General features: G+C 44.1%; 1 long non-coding RNA gene across 1 annotated transcript in view; it reads right to left on the reverse strand.

The window, feature by feature from the left end:
* The window catches only part of LOC138527925 (uncharacterized), a 110,496-nt gene extending 90,182 nt beyond the window's left edge, over positions 1 to 20,314 (reverse strand). Inside the window, exon 1 of the long non-coding RNA XR_011284088.1 lies at positions 20,137 to 20,314. This is a non-coding gene — a long non-coding RNA (uncharacterized lncRNA). The remainder of the gene's footprint in view (positions 1 to 20,136) is intronic.
* Between the last annotated feature and the right edge of the window lie 2,205 nt (positions 20,315 to 22,519).

Consider the following 22,519-nt stretch of genomic DNA (forward strand, 5'->3'; position numbering starts at 1 on the left):
TGCCCCCTTTGCCAGGTTCTTACTACAGGGTTCTTTAAGCTCACAGGCGCTCCCCTTAGCATTCCCCTCGCCTATCCCCCTTACCATTCTTCCAGCAGATCAGCCATTTCATTTATCATTGCATTGGCCTCGTCAATGCGATTGACAAACTTGGTTGTGTGCTTTCTTGCTGAGCCGGATAGCGGGGAACTAACTGCCTTACGTTTGGACATAACTCCCAGATAGAAAGGAAAGCAGTCGCTGAGCTCAAGCACACCCTGCAGGCGGAATTACCAGACTCCTTCCTTAGTTTACATTTCCCAGTGTCCTATGGATCAATATGCAATAATGGAAAGAAAGAAAAAAGCACAATGGAGTGAAGGGTACACAGAATGCAAAATCACACTATTGTCCTCGAGAGTGACTAATTCTTCATGATAAATATGTGGCAAAATTTAAGTCAATATCACTTACCATCTGCCAGAGGCGTTGTTGGGGGGGAGGGGGGAGTCAGGGGTTATACCCCCCTGATCGTTTGGTTGTAGTGCCCGATAGAATCTCAGAAGCTACAGCCAAAAGACTAGCTAGCCCCCAGTCCCAACAGTTCCGACATTAGCGTAGCCCCAGGTCTTTTCCAGACCTAGCAACACCCCTGCCATCTGCAGAAATTGGATAATATAAGTAATGAATACTATTTGAGATAATATTAAGAAAAAAATGTCACAAGTACACAACTGAAAGGAATCCAACGAATGAAGTTTGAAGTTGAAGTTATAAATACACACAGCATGGAGCGAGGTACGCCCGAAGGCTCAGGGGGCTGCCCGAGTCTGACCCCCCCCCTTCCCAAGAAATGGATCAGATAAACGTGGCCACAGGTGGCCCAACAGCAACTAAAATCTGGAACTGGCTCGTGGGAATTTAGAAAATGTGCTGACTCCCTGCGACACTCAGCCCGTGTCCTTTCCAGACCAGTTCACGCTCAATGTAGAAGTGAAAGGTGAGAGTTCCAAGAATCCCCATCTGGAGGCGTCAAGTCCCAGAGCGAGAGCTCGGGGCAAATCGAAAAGTGTATAAATGCGGAGTTAAGTGTAGCCTAACAAGCTACACTCGCCCACAAACATTAGACAAAGATTAAACCAATGCGATGACAGCCTCCCTCCACCAGCAGCAGGACTCTGCAGTGTTCTGCCAGAACAATGTGGAAATGAAACTGGAGCTTGGAGTGAAGCTGCAAAGTGAAAAATTGATCTATGTCCTCCATCTTGCGCCACTCCCGGCCTACTGCGTCCAGGATGGAACGCTGACTGCCGAACCAAACATCACTTCCTGGAAAGGGAGGTGAGGAGCCCGCGGGCGCAAGCTGAGAGAGCTTGCAAAGCTCCACACAAGCCTCCACGCAACCCGGCCAGCGCACAAACCCATTAGGGCGCAACCGCACAAGGCAGCACCCCAGTGGTCCAAGCACAGATTGTGTCAGCAAGCCTCCGGACACCGCCAGGCGCACCAGCGGGACCAAGGTACTGGCCGATATGTCCTACAGCATGTTGCGCTTCCAAGTGGGGAGAAATAGACTGACACTCACCCTTATTCCTCGCAATCAGGCGGTGGACAGAGCTGTTGAAGCTGGTATAGTGCTGTTATGGTGCTGTTATGGTGCAGAGGTATGATAGAGCAGGAAGTTAGAATGAAAAGGAAGGAAACTATAGGGGGACGCAGGGAAAGCCCTGCCGCACAGCCAAACCAAGTTTTCCTTTTATTATTTCCACTCTGTCTCGCTAGGGAGACATTAGCCGGCACGAGGAAGTGGGGAAGGCAAAGAGTTGTTAGGGCCAAAACCTGCTGTTACCATGAGTTCCCCTCTTCCATGAACACTCACCAACCACCAAGACTGCAAGAGAGCCCATTGCCGCTGTCCCAGGGTCTTTTAAGGTGGTGTAGTATGTGAAGCTGTAAAGCCCCTCCGCTTCCTCTTCCTCTCAGCTCGAGGTCCACTGCAGAACTGCCCTTTGCCGCCCTTCACCAGGCTTTGCCATCCCAGGGTGTTTTGAGGTGGTGGGGTGTGTGAAGCAGTAAAGTGCCTCCTCTTCCTCTCAGTTCAAGGTCCACTGCAAGACTGCCCTTTGCCGCCCTTTATATTTATAATGCACACCAAATCACCAGGAGGCTAACAGGCGTGGACAACGAAAGACAGACAATACAATAGAAGCGTCTAACAATGCAGACCACTAGCACGACCTCTCACTGTCAGAAAGGGGTCTGATCAGCATCACCCGAACAACCAGGTCATCGTTTTTTTTCTGAACATTGTAGTGGATCCCATTTCTCTAAGATCCAGAGGGATAGCGGTCCAGGCTCTGGGTGTTGCCAGAGAGAAAGCACAATTCTTCACCTGCATCAGTTTGCCAGTATTTTAAGTTAATTAGTATTGTTGGACCCAACAGTCCTTGTGCTGCACTATGGTATAAACGGCTTACTTATATCTGCCAAGCATTTATGAGTGAGCAATAAGTGGCAGAAATCAATTCTCGCCTCAATAGACAGCCAGTGGAGACTACGGCTGGCCTCCGACACATGATCCCTCCTGTTAAGACCAATTATCACTCTGACTGCACTACTTTGCAATCTAGTGCAGTCAGATTTAGCTCTACTGCAAGTTTAATATAGTAGGCAGCGGAAGATACCAGCTATTTAATTTAGCCCACATGTTATCATATCATGGCATGTATCATGTTGAGGTTCTTATCCAGAAAAACTCCCAAAGTTTTCACTTTATCTTTAGTTTTTATGTTGCATCCTGCCACAAGAAACAGTGTATTTAGTTCCCATCTTCCATAATTTGGCCTCTAAGCCCACTATCATAAGTTTTTTTTTCTCTGTTAAATGCCAGACCATTACTCATCATCCAGATTTGTACAAGATGATATATGTTCTTGATCGTCTTTTCGTCCTCTAGATGATTGCCCAACAGAGGAATGACACATTGCGTGTCATCCGTGTAATTCGTAAAGCCAACACTTTTTTCCTCCAGGAGATTAAAAAAGGGACAGTGAAAATATTATAGAGAGAGGGAGAGAGACAAGCTCCTTGTGGAACTCCGAAGGCCAGGAGCATAGGTTCAGCTACTGCCTCCTTGCTACACACTCTGCACCACCGGTTGTTCAGAAATTAACTAAGCCAGAGGGCAGTGTTGGGTTTTACTTATTCTGGTCTTTCCCTGTTATGTGTGTGTGGGCTTGTAGTGTGGAATATAGAGTGTTGGCTGTGGAATGTTATTGTGTGAAGCTGCTCTGATTCCACAGAGAGTCAGTTGAGAACTGAAGCCTAAGAGAAAGGGGACCGGTGGATGCTTCTATCCTATGAACTTGTCCTGTATTATTCCTAATGTACTTTCCCGTGTTCCTACAAACTTACTAAACCTAACTAACTGAACAAGGCTCCTGAGTGGTTATTTATAACCGCAAACACATTTTAACATTGGCGACGAGGATGTTTGGAAACTGAAGGGAGCAGGAACAGAAAAGGAACAAGGAAAGAAGCAGTACAAACAGACTTTTACCAGGGAAAAAAAGTGGCAAGGAGGTTGCCCACCAGTAAGAAGAAGTAACCACAGAGGCATCCACCAGCCGCCCCGCCGGCCCCTAAGGTAAGCACGCCCAGTTGCCTGCATTTAAGGAGGCAGCGTTTATTTGTGCTGTCAGGGGCTGCGCTGCGCGGTTGTGAATTGGTTGGTAGATGACTTTGGCACTATAATTGAGTCATTAACAGCGCGCAAGGGGCTGGGGAAATAAGAATAGGAAAGTATATTGCACCTCATATTTAGTGCTCAATTAGCGCTCCGACGAACGTTGTACATTTAATCTGTGTCCCAAAATGATTACCGTCCTGGAATATAGTCGAGGTGTAGCTGCGCTGGCATAGTACTGCTGTGGTCTATCAAGTTGGGCATCAGTCCCGAGTGCGACGGTTGGCCTGGAGAGCTCTGTTCGTGGCTCTTCTCATCTTCATTGTGGTGATGTCACTGCGTGGCTGAAGGTGTTTATTCCAACGTTCCGAGTCTTTGCAATGTAGAGCATTTTGTCAAAAGAAAGTGATAGCAGTTTCGAAAAGTGCACCCTCCAACGTGCCTGTAATGTGCTGGACTTCCGGGTCTGTGGCATTGGTTCATCTGTGTAGCATGAAGGATCCATATAGGAAATGGACTGCAACAAATGCAAAATGTTTTACGGCGTGTATCGAATTTCTATGGAATGTAAATAACATTTGGATCAAAATGCTCATTTTGTGGCATCCGAATAAACGGAAATTGTGCAAGTTTACTAGTGGATCAACTGTGTCAGCTGCCAAAAGGGATGAGTTTGTTTTTAGCACTTATTACATATTAAGCCATCGGAGAGATGGGGTACTTTACTAACGTTTCTTTTGCAGGATTGGAAGGCTATTTATACAGCGGGACAGTTATTACATCATGTCAAATTATATGGCCTGTTATTTTAAATTTGGTGTCACTGAGATACTGTTGTTTACTATAGAGAGTTTGAAGTCATCTGGAAACCGGCACCAACGATTATTGTTTTTGCATTACTGGTTTTTTCTTTGCAACGTTCATTATTCTATGGTGAAGAAGTGCTGTAATGAACAACTTTTATAGTTATTGTCATGTGAGACCTGGAAATTTTGAAAGCTATATGCTAATTTGTCTGTGGTATTATGCTGCGGTGCTGCTTGGCTTCAGATCATAATAGATGCTGCAGAGAACAAGTAGCGAGGCATAAAGTGTGTGCTTTAGGGGCAGTTTGATTGCAATGCTGGATATCGGTGGGTCAATGACAAAAGATTTCAACATTACTGATCTTGCAGTGAGAAGATGTGTTGACCTCAAATGTATATTGTGGCAGTTGGTGGTGTTGGTTATTATGCTATATGGCATTCTAAGGGCATATTGTGTTTAGGGATGTAGTTCCCGGTGTTGAGGTGCCTAAAGAGGTGGTGTGTTTTTGCCAATATTGGTGGCGTTGTGTGGCGCTAATGGGTGCGTCTATGGGAAGTTCTGATGTCTTGGCTATGTACTGAAATTCAAAAGCTATGTACTGAAATTCAAAACCTAATGTGAGTTGTGTATGTTTTGCACTGTATTAACCAATTATTCTTCCACAGGAAAACCACCATGAAGGACTTTGTAAGCTATATTATTGGACTAAAGTGTGGTGCTTAACCCTTGTTTATCATATTTAAATGCTCAATTCTCCTGACTGGTGTGTTTGGGGGAAATGTGTGTGGTGGTGCAAGTGAGTGGAGAGCATGTGGTTGCTCAGGTCAGGTACCATAATGTGGAGCATATGGTTGCTTTTAGTAGCTCAGGCATGGTGCCTGGAGTGGTGGAGTGGAGGTTACTAGTGTGAGTTTTGATTGCTCTATGGTGAGCATGGATGCTCAAATGGTGAGCATTTAGTAGCTCAGGCATGGTGCCTGGAGTGGTGGAGTAGAGGTTACTAGTGTGAGCATTGGTTGCTCTAGGGTGAGCATGGGATGTTCAATGGTGAGCATTTGGTAGCTCAGGCTTGGTGCCTGGAGTGGTGGTGTGGAGGTTATCGGTTTCACGATGGTGACCATGTGATGTTCAATGATGAGCATTTAGTAGCTCAGGCATGGTGCCTGGAGTGGAGGTTATTGGTTGCTCTATGGTGAGCATGGGATGCTCAATGGTGAACATTTATTAGCTCAGGCATGGTGCCTGGAGTGGTGGAGTGGTGGAAATATTAGTGTGTCTTTTGGTTGTTCTATGGTGAGCATGGGATGCTCAAATGGTGAGCATTCAGTAGCTCAGGCATGGTGCCTGGAGTGGTGGAATGGTGGAAATTGGAATATGCTCAGTTGTGAGCATTTGTTTCTCTAGAGGGTGTTTTCAGGACGCCCATAGTGGAGTTGAAATGTTATGCTTTAGGCAGATAGTGGGGTTATCCCTGTAGATTGTGATAACACAATTTGTGGCTAGTGAATGATGATGTAGGAATATTGTTGTGAGGTAGGTGGAAATGGTTCTGCATGAGAGTGTGTGCTGGTTCCCTTGAAGTTGAGTTCCATAAAAAGGCCTGTTATGGTTCTGGTGATTGTTGGGATTTGTTTAGCTAATTGCAGCTTTCTAAGGGCTTGGTAGGGGATAGCTTTTTGCTAGGAGCAGTTTGTTGTATGGGTATATTTTAGGAGGATGTCTGTAGATTGTGTTTCATTTAATGTTTAGTTTCAAAACTGTTTAGTGTCCATCATCCTTCTGTTCAAATGTGTTTAGTGCCCATCATTCTCTGTCCCTCCATTATTCTATATTGCTATGTAAGGGGGGAGATGTGTTGGGTTTTACTTATTCTGGCCTTTCCCTGTTATGTGTGTGTGGGCTTGTAGTGTGGAATATAGAGTGTTGGCTGTGGAATGTTACTGTGTGGAGCTGCTCTGATTCCACAGAGAGTCAGTTGAGAACTGAAGCCTAAGAGAAAGGGGACCGGTGGATGCTTCTATCCTATGAACTTGTCCTGTATTATTCCTAATGTACTTACCTGTGTTCCTACAATCTTACTAAACCTACCTAACTGAACAAGGCTCCCGAGTGGTTATTTATAACCCCAAACCCACATCTTAACAGGCACCACTTTCAGAGAAGCCTGCAACATCCTTGAGCCTGGGGACCAACAACCCATGGTCCACCAGGTCAAAAGATTCAGATAAAATCGAGTAGCATGAGCATTGCGGTTTGCCCTCTGTCAAAGATCTGTAATAGACTAGATTTCAAATGAAGCGGGGCCATTTCCATCCCATGCCTCTGCATGAAACCTTACTGCCATTTGTTAAGAATCTCAAGAGCATTCAGGTATTTTGAGATTTTAATGTATGCTACACAGTCCAAAACTTTAATGAAACACAGAGTGTTAGTAATAGGCTACACGCCTTTATGACCATTGCAGGGCAAACATACCCTTTGCAAGTGGTCGGTTTAAGGTTATCCATAACTATCCAAGTTCCGATTCTGAAATAGGTTTAAAGTAGAACTGATTGGGTGGTGTCTTAGATGTATATATTACCACATCAGGGGTATCTCACACTTGTTTGCTAGTTTTCTTACTGAGCTCAATGTTGTGCTTTATTCGGTTCAGCCCATATAGTATGGTTTCTTAAGTAGACGAGCACCAGACAATCTTTTAACAGTTGTGTCTAATTTATTTGTACAAGGATGTTCCAGTTCTCTTAAAATCTTAAAGTTCTTTAGATTCAGATTGAGCTTTATCAATCCTAGAATCCTAATGTCAAAAGGGGATTTTCCTGCCACTATAACTGTTGTTTTAAATATCTTAGCCACCCTCCTATTGGCTTCCCTGTCAGAAGTGTCCTGGGAGGCTCTCCAGGTGTAAACATACTTCGTTTTGGCAGTTTAGAGGACTGGGGAGATCAAAGTATTCCCCATTCTCTCCACCCACCACACCGGTTTAGTTTTCATTGGTGATAGAGTGTTAATTGCCTCTTCAATGGTATTTTGATATGCATCCAAGATATCTTTGACCTGCGTAAGATCATTAACTTTCTCTCCCAGTGGCAACAGCCATGGATCCAGTGCGTCTTGTGCGAGTTTTGTAAGATTTGTAGATACTTTAGTAACTTTTTTGACCTCCCTTTATTTGAATACCTTTTCACAAACTATAGTAAAGTGAACAAATAGATGGTCCAACCATGGGCAGGGAGACACCGTCACATCAGTTGTTTCAATCTAGTACGTGGCCACACAATATAAAGTATTCCCTTTGTTATGCGTGGGGAGTTTGAGGAGTTCCTCAAAGCCCAGGTTCCCTAATGACTCTTCGAGTGACCTGGCTTGAGAATCTTTCTTATTGCCCAGCCAGTAGTTAAAGTATCCTAAGACCAACACTCTGGTATTAGGTTTAAGAAGAGGTAGTAAAATATTACACAGTTGGGTTGCAAACTCTGGCATAGAGGTTGGGGTTCTATAGACCAGTACCATATTAAATGTAGTTTCTGCATCCATTCCGATTTTTAGTGATACCATTTCACTCCCCAAAATACCCGATGTCTCAATCTGTCATACATCCAGATTTTTTTTTTTTTAAATGAAGGCCATCCCCCTCAGACCCCCTCCTTTGCCCTTTTGTCTGTCCTGGTGAAGAATATATAACCAGGGGGGATCACCAGTGCAAGTGTGGGTCCTGCTCTATCGTGGCACCATGTCTCCAAAAGAGCACAAATATCCAAGTCCTGATCAACATTAAAAAGTAGCTACATCCAGAGCATGTTTCAGGAGTAAAACTATTTAAAGTTGACCACTACACTTCATTTTCAGTGAGCCTCTGTTAGATGAAACAATAGTGTTTGGTACTTTGAGGGGATCATGCTGCCAACAACCCCCCCTATTTGGTGTAACTACATCTTGTAGAAAAGTAGTTAAAGCAACTAAATACTCCTCCCCACTATCCATAGCACTCTTAACTTGACTAGTATAACAGTTGGGGGGCTACCGGAACCAACCAAGTCCACTGTTGCTGAGGGTCTATATACAGGGACTGCATTAGCTGGGGCAATGCCTGTAGTAAGCTTGTTCAATTAAAGTAGATGCCTGATCAAGGTATTGTTTGATTATGGCTGCCATACATGAAGTTCCCAATGATTCAAGCATGTCAGGTGTGGTGCTTATATCATGCATCAGATCAGAGTAGCACAGTCTTCCGGCAGAAGAGAGGTTGGTTTTAGTAAGATACATAATGTATAAATTAAGTAAAGTTTACCTACTCCGGTCACCAAGATCCAAGTGTATGTGCCTCACTGCCCGATCCTAGCATGAACCGGCGCAAACCAGCCACACATGCTGGCGCTCACATGCCTGTATAGGAAGTGAAATCCACACTGGTCCGATGGGAACTGTAGTTCCTATGGCACTCAAGTCTCCACAAGACAAACAAATATAGTTTTCTTTGTTTCTCTTCTATTATAAATGCAGGCTACAGCCCTAAAGTCATGCAGCAGCAATATCCCAAAGCCTGGCAGATAAACTATCAATTTAAAAAACGAATTTGAGCTAAAAGCAGTTTAAACAAAAAACAAAGATAAAATGGATGCATGCATATAAAATAGTCAGAACAGCATAAGATGAAGAAACTAGCCCTTATATATGGCACAAATCGGCCACAGCTTCTTTCTCAATCTGCCTTCTACTCTCCACCCTCTGCAACTAATCCAGAATAGGACTGCAAGACTTATCCTTGGCCTCAAGCCGAGGGACCATATCTCTTCAGCTCTGAAATCTCTCCACCGGCTCCCGGTGGCTGCAAGGATCAAGTTCAAGGCCCTATGCATCATTGACAAGGCTTTCTGGGGCTGGGGCCCGCACAACATTCAACTGTCTCTTACTAAATACTTTCCTTCTCGAGCCCTTCACCAAGCTGCCTCCAACTCTCTGTGGGTCAGCTGCTTCTCGAGGCAGAGAGTAGGGGGAAGATCACTTTCCTCTGCAGGTGCCACCCTCAGGAACAGCCCCCTGCCCTGCTCAAAATTGAGCCAGACCACCTGAATTTGAGAAGCACTCCAAGACCTTCATTTTCTCCTCTGCTTTCTCTCCCTCTCTCCCCTGCAGATCTACTTGTCTGCTGAGCCGACTGGTTGCTTGGTTCCCTCAGGGTCCGACTGGATACCTGGCTTCTCTTGACCAGTCTCCCCTGTATTGCCTCTCAGCCTGTCACACACTAGGGGCTGTAACTGTATCCTCTACAGTCCCCCGCCTCCTTGCCCTTACCCAGAGCCACGCTGTCCTGGCTGCACTTACTCAAAGCAATGTTGCCCATATTGCACTTTCCCCTTCCCCTCTGCACTACCCTGTTCCCCTTCCCCTCAACTTTGGGTTACCGCACTTGCACGATTTGAATGACAGGGCCTAGTAAGATAGTTTGTCTTGGCCTCCCTCCATAGCCTCCCTTGTCTTATCGCGCCTAGAAACACATGTTTACGGACGCGTTATGAATGGCTAATCATATCATATGATATCATTATGACAACTATGCAACCTTCATGGGCTCCCTACAACCACAAAGGTTCAATGGTCCAACAATGAGACCAACATCAGGAAAGACAAGGCAGTGTGAAATTCCTTAGGATATCTCACATGGCGAACCTCGAGAGACTCTTATTCAGCTGGCCAACGAAGGACGGATCCAATCAGATCCCAACCCTACGGGTGAAAGAGCAAAAAAGGTTCACTGGCATGGGGAAGCCTTGGGTTATACTTGAGGGAATAACCCAAGGATGGCATAAGCTAGGGAGAGGGAGAGAAGAGCGAACTCCCGAAAATCTTTAAAGGCTATCATACACCTGCGCCGCTTCCTTCCATTCAATCACTCCTGCCCGGATCCAATGAACCCTCCGTACCAAACCAAGACCCAGTTACAACCAAAACGTATTTCTCCCAGAATCCCTGTTTTCCTGCATCTGGCCCAAACATTCGAGACATTCTTCTCCACGTCCCTATGATCATTCTTGCCTGAATACTCCCAGTCATTTTCCTTCCTGTCCACCTGGTTTACTTCCTGTTCCAAGCTATTCCCATTTGTCCCACAATCCCGTCTGTTCTATTCACAATTTCAGTAATTCTCATCCATTTCACAAACCATACTCATCTCGTCTTTCTCATTCTACCAACCGACGCCCTTCTTATAAATCCTTTTTCCCATCCTATTCCATTGGACATTCTGACACTCCAACCCCTCCCCTTTTCAACATAAATACTCGTTTGCAACTAACTTGTAATGTAATTGTTTTTGTAATGTAATTGTTTACCTGACATGTCACAACGTGATGGTCTGGCAAAATCAGGTAATGGATTTAAATCACACACACCGGATGGCCCTTAATTTTCCCCAAAACCGATAAAAGGTGGAGCAAAAGAGCCCAATACGAGCTAGGCGAGCATGGCAGACAGCACGACGAGACAGCTAATCAGGCGCGGCAGTTCAAACGAAGGAGAAAGATGGTAGGAATTGAGAGGGTGGCAAGGAGAGAAGTGACCTTGCCCTTTTCATCCCAGACCCGCAGAATGTTCGTGGAGGAGAGCCTAAGACCGCAAACAATGACATCTGCTGCAAGACACTTGTGTTAACGGTACACAGGGCAAGCCTATGCCGATAAGCAGTATCGAGGGAAGTTCCTGTGCCCTTGGTACTGGCCTTGACTCGAGGGATGCAAAAGCCAATGGTTCATCACAGCCGGTGAGTCGAGGGGAGGATCGATAAGAACCGGGATGTGTTGAGTAAGAGAATCGCAAAGTGGAAAGTTTGAACCAAGTTTAATGAACTGTGTAAAGAACTGCAACAAGTATTTAAAGGGGAGACCAGCTGCAGAAGGAAACCGGCAGCATATGGGTGCTAACTCGAGAGACTCTGGTCGAGCCCCATATGAGAGAAACTTCAGCTACTCCAAGGCCATGGGACAGCCAGCGGAATAGGTCAAAGTGGTCATACTGAGGGTCAAGCAAATTCCCTGTACAATCAAAAGACTTTGATCCATAAACTGTTTGAAACAAAGGGAAGTGAATCCCACAGTGAGAGGAAACCAGGGGAGCAAATCCCGAGAGGGGGCAAATTCTAAAGTCCCAAAAAACAGAGTGTTGACAGACGTAAAACCGGACAGAGGGATGTCCACTATGAACTTTTTGAAAAGACATTGAGAAAACAAGAGAAGTGAATCCCGCTGAAGACAGGAGAGAAGGGTCAGTGCCCAGAAGCGGGGGATCCAGGGGTGAAGCCATCACCCTGCGTGAAACTGTGGTAAACAATTGAGAAGGGTGAGCGCTCAGAAGAGGGGGACCCAGGGGTGAACACATCACGCAGCGAGCATTGAAAACTGAACTTCATTTGTTTGTTAAAAGAACTTTCATTTTTATTAGCTGAACACGCCAGGCAAGAGACTTTCAAGTGAGACGGGACTTGGTCATCGACGATCCTGAAAGCAGCCATTAGAACTGTGGTCTCGTGCTGGAGAAGCCGGAGATGGTACTGTGTTCCAAGCTTCCACCTTACCCTGTGCACAAAACATGAGGAAGGGAGACCTAGGCTACCGCATCCTGACATATTATTTGAGAACACTTCTTTCTTTTCTTGAGAACTATCTCACACTGTTTTTTGTATTAGTTGAAAGGTTTGGCAATAGCTTTCTTAGTATAGGCTCTTTTATTTGACACAACGGCTCTAGGACTGCCTTATTTTTCATTTGATGGTTGACGCTTGCTCCCATCCTGGATTTAGGTTTAAAATAGGCATTTTTCTAACCCGCATTCAGAATTAATTGTTCAATAAACACCCTTGAACTGTGATCACTTGTGTTCATCTTACTTGTTGCCACCATGAGTTCTTTACAGTAGTTTGGGGAGTCTATTAGGAATTTATTTTGGGTTCTAAATTAAATAGTAGGTGCTGTGAACCAGTCCTTTTTAGAACTGGTTCCCAGCACCCATTTAATTTAGGACACAAAATAAATATCTAATAAGCACCATACTTATTGTCTTATTTTCTAGCGCAGCTACTTAGCTACCTGTTTACCACTACTGTTTCCTACCCTCTGACTGACTAGGAGTGAATATCAGTCCCAGTTAGGCCACTGAAGCAAGGATACAATTGCCTCATATAAATCCAATTGTGCGATACAGGGTGGCGCACAGGCACTATATTCGGTTTTACACCCCAAATACAGTTTGGGGAGTCACTTACATCTATTCCAAAAACTATCAAACATCCATCCTCCAAATGGCAGAGACTAAAAAGTATGAAAAACTAGTGTGAACATATTTACTCATCATTGAGTGCATTGTGATACATTTTTTTTTTACATTTATTTTCATTAAGTGCGCAAAATCCTAGGGCATCTTGGCCCTGTTACAACCAGGTACATTTAAACGATAGAAAAAGGACAAAATGAGTGGTGAGAAGGACAATTATTAGGTTAAAATCCAAGTTTTCAACGGCTTTCTGAAGATTCAGTATGATTGTTCCGCTCTCAAGTGTACCAGGAGAGCGTTCCAGTGAAAGGCTAAAAATGAGAGAAAGCTCAAACCTCCACTTTTTACTCTCTTGGTTTTAGGCAGGACTAGCCTGTGAGCATAGGCTTTCCTGACTGGTCTGGATGACTGGGCTTTGACAAAACCTTGAGACAAGTATGGCGGCGCTGTGTTAGGGAGACATTTGTGGGTGATAGCAAGTGGTTTAAAGATGATCCTTTCTTTGATTGGCAGACAAAATGCATCTCTTTGAGCTTCCAAAATGTGCTTTCTTTTTGGGATGAGGGCCGGTCTAATGGCGTTATTTTGGATCACTTGCAATTTGTGAATATTGCGAGCAGAGGTGCCTGCAAAAAGGGCATTACAGTAGTCAAGTATTACACCAATGAAGGCTCCGATATGATATGATTGGTTATTTATAATGCACTTAATACCCAGAGGTTTCTAAGCACAAACGCAGGGATTGAACCTGTGTTGCTCCATGTCGTCTTGCTTTTAAGGAGAGTACGTTGCCCCCGAGCTATCCTCCCATGCAATGATGGGGCAGTGAGATGGTGCTAAGAATTGTCTGGCAGTGTTGATAAGTTTTGTAGTGTAGGCCGCTGAGGTTGCAAAGGCATTGACCTGGTGTGTCATGGAGAGTGAAGTGTCCAGATAGACACCTAAAGCCTTTACTGAGGCGGAGACGCTGAAGTGAAGTTGGTCAATGCTGAAGTTTGCATAGAGTGGATTGAGATTTTTTAAGACTGGAGGGGGACCAACAAACAGAATCTCAGTTTTTGGTCATTTAGGCACAATCCATTAGATGCCATCCAGGTTTGGACGGTTGAGTAGATTGGGTTCAAGGTGCGGGAGCCTTACGCGTAGTTGCCTGAGAGGGGTAGAAGGATTTGCGCATCATCAGTGTAGTTTGTATAAGAGATGTCAATTGAGCCCAGGAGGTCGAAAAGGGGTTTGGTGAATATGTTATAGTGTGTCAGGGAGAAGCAAGAGCCTTGGGGGACTCGACACGTCAGTGATGGGGAAGCAGAGGAAACTTTTGAGAAGACTCTTATGGAACGCTTATGCCGGAAGGAGGCCATCCAAGCCGTGGCTTGCTCAGAGAAATTGGCTGCAGAGGTGAGATGACTACAGAGAATCTTATGGTCCACCAGATCAAAGGTAGCTGAGAGGTGCAGAAGGAGAAAGAGCAGGCTTGCCTTAATCTCTGAAGGCGTCAAGTTGTTTTTTTTTTATATCTAACAGGGCTGATTCCGGACCGTGTCCATGCCTAAAACCAGATTGCCTGAGACCTAGGATTTGATTCTAGCTAGTGCTCAATTTGTACATATGCAGCTCTATCTAGAATTTTCAGCAGGAATGAGACTGTTGTGATGGGTCGGTAATTGCTCGGCGAGGACAGGCCAACTGATGGATTTTTTAGGATGGTCAAGACCCAAGCTTCTTTCAGGGAGGTAGGGACCCTACTGGAGGCTAAGGAAGCATTGATGAAAAGGATGAGGGGTTCAGTACAGTCTTCGATGACTGACACGGGTCAAATGTCCCCTTTGCATCTAGAGGGTTTTACAGTGGTTAGTATTTGGCTTACTTCTGTTTTGGAGACAGGGTGGAAATGGAAGGGTACTTGGTTTTGGAATATGGGTGGTGGCAGACAAAGTGAGGCGGCTTTGATGGAGGATTGCTTGCCAAGGATTTTTGCTTCAAGGGTGGTGATTTTAAAAGTGCTTCCTGAATGTTTGCACACCAGGTATTATCCTTGATAATAGATAGTGGTGCCGGTGTTAGGGCTTCGAGCTACTTAAGGATAGTAAAGAGCTCCTTTGTGTTAGATTTCGCATTAACAATTCTGTTGTTGTAGGAGGTGGCCTTGCCTTGGGTAATGGCAAGTTTGTACCTTGTAGCAGTTTGGTTCTTCTTTGCGCTAAAGTTCTGAAGGTGGAACCATGAGTTGGTATGGGAGATGGATTTGGCCTTGCCAGGTGCCAGTGGGGCAACTACATTCACAGCTGTTTCCAGAGATTTGTTCTAAAGGTCTGCCAGTGCATCTGGGATATTGGCCCAGTGTACCAGGTGTTCAGGGTGGAGATTGGAGTGAAGGAGGGAGCTGCTATTTTTCATGATTTTGCGGGAGCTTATCGCCACATGAGTGGTAAGGGAAAACCAGCATTCCAGTCATCCCGCGCTAGAGGGATGTTGAAGTTAATGATGAAGTGGTCAGAGCATGGTGAGATGTCCGTCACACAACCAGTCCAAGGTGCGGCCTTTGTTGTGGGTTGGGCAGTTTATCCGGAGTGTGAGACCTAGTGCCTTAAGGGCATTTGCTAGAGAGGAGGCATTGCTGTCTGTTGGGTCATTCAGACCCAAATCCATGTCTCCTAGCAAGATCAATCTAGTAGAAGGTTTGAGTTTTGTATTAAGGAGGTAGGCAATCCTCAAACGTGCCAAGCCTTTACAATATTTTGGGACCCCCCTCTAATTGTTCCCTCCTGACAAAACAGCACCACACTTCTCAAAACCATTCAGAATCAGGTCTAGAATGAAATTCCGAAATTTCATGCAGTTTCATTGAGTGGAGACAAAGTTATAAGCCATCCAAAAACTGATTTTCACCAATCCTTTAATGCACAAATAAGCATAGATGTATCGAGACATCTGAACTGTTTGCGGACTTTGAGGCTGAAAACACACCTGTTTTTGGGGCTGTTTAAGGCTATACCCTATCCCACCCTCATCACCCCTCAACTACCCAGAGATTGTTTCATTAGTTTGACAAGTGCAATGTTGTGTTTTTAATATGTTTTTACCACGCTGTCCACGGACACCAGCCTCTGTCTGCGAATCCAACATGGCAGGTGTTTTCCAAAAATCCAACGCACCTCACGTTTTTCATTGACCAATCAGCAGGCGCGTCCGATGTCCACGGTCATCACGCTGCCCTCTAGGCCAATCGGATGCCCATACGCGGGCCAAACCCAGATATCACACACTCTTTTTTTTTACCTACTTTTTGGTAATTTTAAAAGAAAATTCTAGACGGGTTTACACCAAATGTACGAAAGCATGCTTTCGGGACCAAGCCGCCGCTTCTGCCGCAAATTTGATGAAAATCCGTCCCGCGGTTTGGCCTATAGACGTGACCACATTTTTCTTTTTCATTGCATCTATAGTAAGAGGCACACATTTTGGGGTCCCCCCTCTACTAACTTTGCCCCCCCCTTGATGAAACCACACCAGGATCGATCTGACAGGGCTATATACTTTTTTTGCAAAGTTTCATGAGGATTCATTCAGGGGGGGCGAAATTATAAGCAACCAAAATAGTGCTGTTCCTATGGTTTGAGCAACTTCACCATAACTACAGGCCCTCTTCCGCAGGCTCTGTAATATATATATTAAAAGAAATATATATATATATATATATATTTCAAAAAAAGAAGAAGTAGTTAAACTTCTCTCAAGGAGGGACGGCACTCTCCAAGTTACGGTCGTTAAGAATTCCTTGAAATTAGTCCATCATACAACCACGAGTAGGTTCAAAATTCCAGTTTTATTTCGGCATCATTATGGCAGATACGCCTCGGTACAACGCGTATCGCAACGCTCCCATTTCTTGATCACGTACATATGGTAAAACGAGGATATATATATTTGTTTATCTTCAATTAAAAAAATGTGTTCAAAAGGGTTGTTATTTTTACAAGTAAAATCGAAAAACCACAGAAATTAGCCAGCCAGTTATGGTAAGCTAAGCAGCCGTAACTCATACCACCACTGTGCACTGCTATGACTAACTCCCAGGACATGAAACATGAAATATGACATCACACATGTCATTGATGACATCACATATCTGGTCCACTTGTTTTGGTTTACTGACATGATTAGGCTAGTTTTTTTCTTTTTACTGACAATGAGAATTTCCAAAATTCAAAAGGTGCTACATAACTACACATTAAACTTTTTATATGTTCTTAAACTACTTTCCTTGGTGTTTAATCTGAGCTCATATTGCACAAACATGGGGCAATAAGCATGCCTCAAACACACAATGAATTTGTGTACATAAGGATTAACTATATTGTTATTGTCATTTTCTGGTGCTGTTTCTTTCTTCCTTACTTTAGTTTCCCTGTATGAGCCTCTAATTTGTATGCATTGTGCATTGTGCATTTTTATATGTATTTCATCTACCGACACAAGTGTGTGGTAAGTTTTCAATTGTTACCTATTTATTCCATGTCTAACATTACTCAAAACTGTCATAAGGTAGCATTCATTATTTTACTATCAGAAATTACCACATTCAAAATATGTCACTTCTATGGTGCAACCATTGCCTATATTTATGTTCGATTATGTTCCTCCACTAACAACACTAGAATCTAATGATTTATTTACAAGAGAACATTCTTTAATACATTGAGTAGTTCATGATAGTTCTTCCAATTACCCCTAACATCTTGCTTCCAGCATTCTAAACTCAACCCCTTGTAGGGACTGTTCATTAAAATTAATTTAATATGTGATGTCATCAGTGAGTTCATCAATGACATTGTGATGTCATCATTCATGACCTGGGTGTTAGTCTTAGCAGTGTATGGCGGTGGCACAAGTTATGGTTGCTCAACTTAACATAACTGGCAAATTTCTGTGTTTTTTCCAGTTTTACTTGCAACCCTAACATCCCTTTAACAAAGTTTTGTTCAGTGAATTTCATGGCTTTTTACCAGAGCACACTAGTTTCCTACAACTTACTAATATCAGACTTATCCCAATATAGCAACACTTTTGTCCAATTTACAAAGTTTCACCTTAAAACTCAGCCATTCCTCACCTTCTAAAATAATTTCTAAAACTTCTATACACTTTTTGAAACAGTTCGGAATTGCATTTTGTGCTCATCTAGGAATTTAAGCTCAAAATGTACCCTTGCACAGCTCCTACACCTATTCTTACTCATTATCCATTAACAATCTAGCACAGAGCATATACTTGGAATTTATTTTGCAAAACAGCTATTTATCTTAAAAATGGTATCAGCTATTGTCATCCCTCCTCCCCAAGAGCTACCACCAGCTGGAGGACCTACAAAACCAAAAAAAGCTCACTACTTCCAAAGACAAAGACAATGAAGAGGACCAAGAAGATGAGGTAGAGGAAGTGTCTACCTCTAGCACCCACAAAGAATCATGGGTGTGGCAGTTCTTTAACACTGTTGGGAATGTACCAAAGGCTAAAGCTACCAAAGTTGAATGCACTGAGTGCAACGTTGTACTCAGTTGCCGACTACCTGGACAGTACTCCTACGGGACACCTCCATGCTCCGCCACACCAAATCCAACCTCTGCACTGCTCTCAGAAAGGTTGTTCCTTTCTTAGCAAGTAGTAAGCGGTCTTCCTCCACCTCATCTTCCGCAAACAATACTGTTACCATACAGCCTACTTATGTGGGACACAAAATCCACCAGCTACCTTGCAAGTGATAAAAAGAGTTTTTGATCCATATCTTTCGAAGACAATAGAACTCTGCATATACTGCAACACACCCCTCTGCGGGGGGAAGCAATTAAGTGCTTTTGAAGCTGTAATCAAGGAGCATGAGAAATACTGCCCCCCACCTTAGATGCAACACACGTGCAACATCTTCCCCTGTTCATATGCCCCTCCATATTAGTGGTTGGTGCCCCTTCCCTCATTTCCTTCCCCACCTCTCCTGCAAACATTTTGTTTTCAAAAAAAGGTTCCTTTATGAACCACCTTTCACAGTTAGAAAATATAACTAAAAAGTAGTAATCTTATATGCATCTACTTTACATTTCTCAATAAAGTAGATAGATTCAATAAGATTCTCCAACATTTCCATTAGCATTTTGTGTTATGCTAATGGAAATAATGTTGAGTTCATCTCCCGATCCAGAGGCTGGAACGGTGGATACTGGCCTGGCAGCCCAAGTTATTGGCCTAAGTGAAGCAAGGGTGGATAACGAGGGCTCCAGGACGTAATCCCCCTGTTTCAGCCCCTACAACAGAGGATGAAGGCCATTTAAGGAAGGCAAGGCATCAATTGTAAAACAGACATAAGTGACTAGAGTTCAAAGGTGTTTATTGAACTTTAACAAGGGTGTGATGAACGCCTATCTAACCCTAAATCTACATGAGAGCAAGCTACGACCATCAAATAATAGTAATGCAGTCCTAGTGGAGTCTCATCAAAATAAAAGGACCTATACAAAATAAAACTATTGCCAATCCTTACCACTAAATACAAATAGTGTAGGGTAGTGTTCATGAAAAAGAAAGCCTTGTTCACAAAATTATGTATCAGGATGCTCAGGCCGTTGGCTTCCCTTCCCCACGTTTTCAGCACAGGACAAGGAAGTTCACTCGAGCAGAGCACACACTCTGGCTTCTTTGGCACGAGGACACACTTCCATTAGCAGCATCAGGTCCTTCTGCGCCCAATTCTCTTAAGTTACCAAAGTCTCTTGATGCAGATGGCCTGATGTACCAAAACAAATGGAAAGCACCTTTCCTCTTACAAGCACCCAAGTTAGGCGATTCACTCTTCATCCTGGATCCCCCTCAGCCAGGCCCAGATCCCAGTTAAACCAAAATTGTGACTTTGGATCACCCTCTTACGGGCTCAGATCCCCTTCTCCAATGTTCAGAGAATATCGCCTCTCAGGTGACTCATGGTGACCCCCCCCGGATCCCTCTGAGTCGGGCTCAGAAGCTTTCTCTTACACAACCAGTCTCACTCAGCTAGGCTCGGAACAATTGCAGTTCATATTAGCTAGCAAAGACTTTTGAATGTGCATGGGATTAAGCTTGACCCGTTGCAGGAACACTTCAATTTCATAATTCACATTTCACATTTGCCACCTCTCAGTTGGATACCGAACAGAGACCTTGGAATGAGCACCCATATGGTGTCGGATCACTCTGTATATGGTATCTATCTTGGCTTCAAAAATTCAGTCACTCCTTGGGTGTTCAATTACATTCACCTCACTCATCACATGCACTTAACACACTGTTCCTTCAGGTTGATTCATACACATTTTCCGCTTGCAACCTTGGTTCTAACACAGACCGGTCTGATATCAGTCTCCCTGACTCACCAGCTGTGCTGACTTTACTGGCGCTGCTTTGTTGTAGGAGCCAAGGACAGTACCACAGTGGCAATCGCTCCTCCCAGCCTTGGCTATCGACGCAGAAGAGCCCTGAACAATGTACCCTTCCTCAGCTTTTATTCCGGGTCTTGTTTTCTTATCCTCAAGACCTCATGAGAGCAGCAGTTTTCCTCTGGAAAAAGGTCAGGGGCAACCTTCCAACCCTCTCTGGTCTTGCCGTCTTTCGCCTCGTATTAAACTGCCATCTCGTAACTGCTGCTTCCTCGTGTGTTTTGCCTTGCTCAGAGTGCTTTCCTGCTCTGCCTTTTATCCATGTGGTGAAGTGGGATGAAGTCAGGTGTGTGTAATTATCAGTAATTGCCTGACTCTGCCTGACCCTTGTGTTGGGACATATCAGGTATACAGCTCGTGTTTTATTCTATTTTCTCTCACAGTGAGCCATCTGAGAAAGTGCCTGTGTCGGGGAGGGGAGGGGGGGGGTGAGTTCCTAATTATCCTACCTGGTAGGATGGGGAAAAGGTGTTACCGGGAAGGGGACACAGCATCTCACCATCCAGTGACCCACTCCCAGAAGATTCCCCCCCCCGAATCCCCACCATGGTGATCTTCCCAAACTGGTCCACCCCAAGGAACTGGATCCAACAGTGATGGTTGTGTCCTTGCCACCTGAGTGACAAATCGTAGCCACCTGATTGGCTGGCTCCCCCGCCCAGGGTGCTAATGGACGATTGTATAGCAGAGAAAAATATAAAAAGGACAAACCATTTTCTGTCCCAAATACTTTTCTCTAGCATACAATAAGGACCATAATCGATGGACCTTTATAACTATCCACAGTCTCCACAGTCCCCTTTCCAGGTCATGGATCATTAAAACACCTGGATGGGACGTGCACACCATCGCACAGGGCAGCCCCTCAACCGTTTTTAATGTTACATTTGTAACACTCCCTCAATGTCTGCTTTCAAACAGTCTCACATCCATCCACCAATCCCTTCCAAAAACTGTACATATAAACCTATGACCATATTAAGCTTCCACACACCAACTGCCACTTAACAATCTTCTACAAATCTTTTGCATCTGCATATCCCTTACTTATACAAAAATAAATTCCACAACGCTCCTATAATTCCACATATGCATTGTTCAGTAAGAGAAGTGCATAAATAGGCGGGGCAGTACAGATGGGCAAGTGTTCACAAGAACCCAGGAGGGAAATGCCAGGGGATGATAAGGTGGGACACCACTGACTAACTACTGGAGGAGAGGAGTCCCAAGGGTGGGATGCATCTTAACCATAAGATTCCTTTAACAAAGTTTTTTTGTCAATTCAATAGGTTTTTATAAGTGAAAATGTTTCATGGTGTTACATCATTGTATATACGTCATTAATAATTCCTCTTTTGATATATATGAAAGAACTATAAACCTCCTTTAAGAAACATATGTTTTGCAACACATACTTATGTCTGTCGGTCTGTCATTATCAGCAGCGCCTGCTGGGGATGGAAATCATCGTTCAATTGCCTAAGGCATAAGGATCCACCATGACCCCAGCTAAAACAAACCACCCCTATTATTCACTGCACTTACTCAGCATCCTAGCTCAGTGTCCACTATACCCTAATAATGTAACCAATGGCCAGTGCTCATGGCTTCAGCCATTGCCAGTCTCCAAATCAATGGGACATGGGCTTCGGCCATGCCACATTCCCCAATAAGCAAATCAGAGTACACGTTTGCATTTGCCGAGTGTGAGACCCACTACCCAGAGACCAATCGTATATCACTAGTTTTTCCACTTACATTCTAATACTTTCAAAAAATAAAAGACAAGACATATTTCCAAAAACATGCTTTAAGGTCCTTGCTAATGCTAGTTGTGCAAGTTTGTTGTAATCTAGTCCACCACTTCAAGCTGTAACCTCAAGCAGAATATTTTTTTTCCATTCAAACCTACTTCTTTGGCCATGCCGCATGCCCCCAATAAGCAAATTACAGTACATATTTTTCCTTGCTCACAGCCAGGCCCATTGACCAGATAACAATGTTATAACACTGTGTTGTGTACTTACATTTTACACTTTTAAAAAACTATGCTTTCAGGTTCTTGCTGACCCTCCTCTCGTGCATATTTGCTGAAATCCCATCCAGCACTTCCTCCTGTACCTACAAGCAGATTTTTTTGTCCCCATTTAAACCTATCCCATATTCGAAAGACTTTACCATATAGCCGGTCCCTGTTGGCCATGCCCACTCTAACTCCATTGCTGGTCCCTCGTGGTCATAGCCAGTAGCCAGATTGTCCGGGTCATGGCCTGACAATCTGGCCACTGCCCATGTCACAAAAAGGTATATCGCTATTTTT

The sequence above is a fragment of the Ambystoma mexicanum genome, chromosome 7q, assembly GCF_040938575.1.
Source record: "Ambystoma mexicanum isolate Mex_15411 chromosome 7q, UKY_AmexF1_1, whole genome shotgun sequence".
NCBI classification, from domain to species: domain Eukaryota; kingdom Metazoa; phylum Chordata; class Amphibia; order Caudata; family Ambystomatidae; genus Ambystoma; species Ambystoma mexicanum.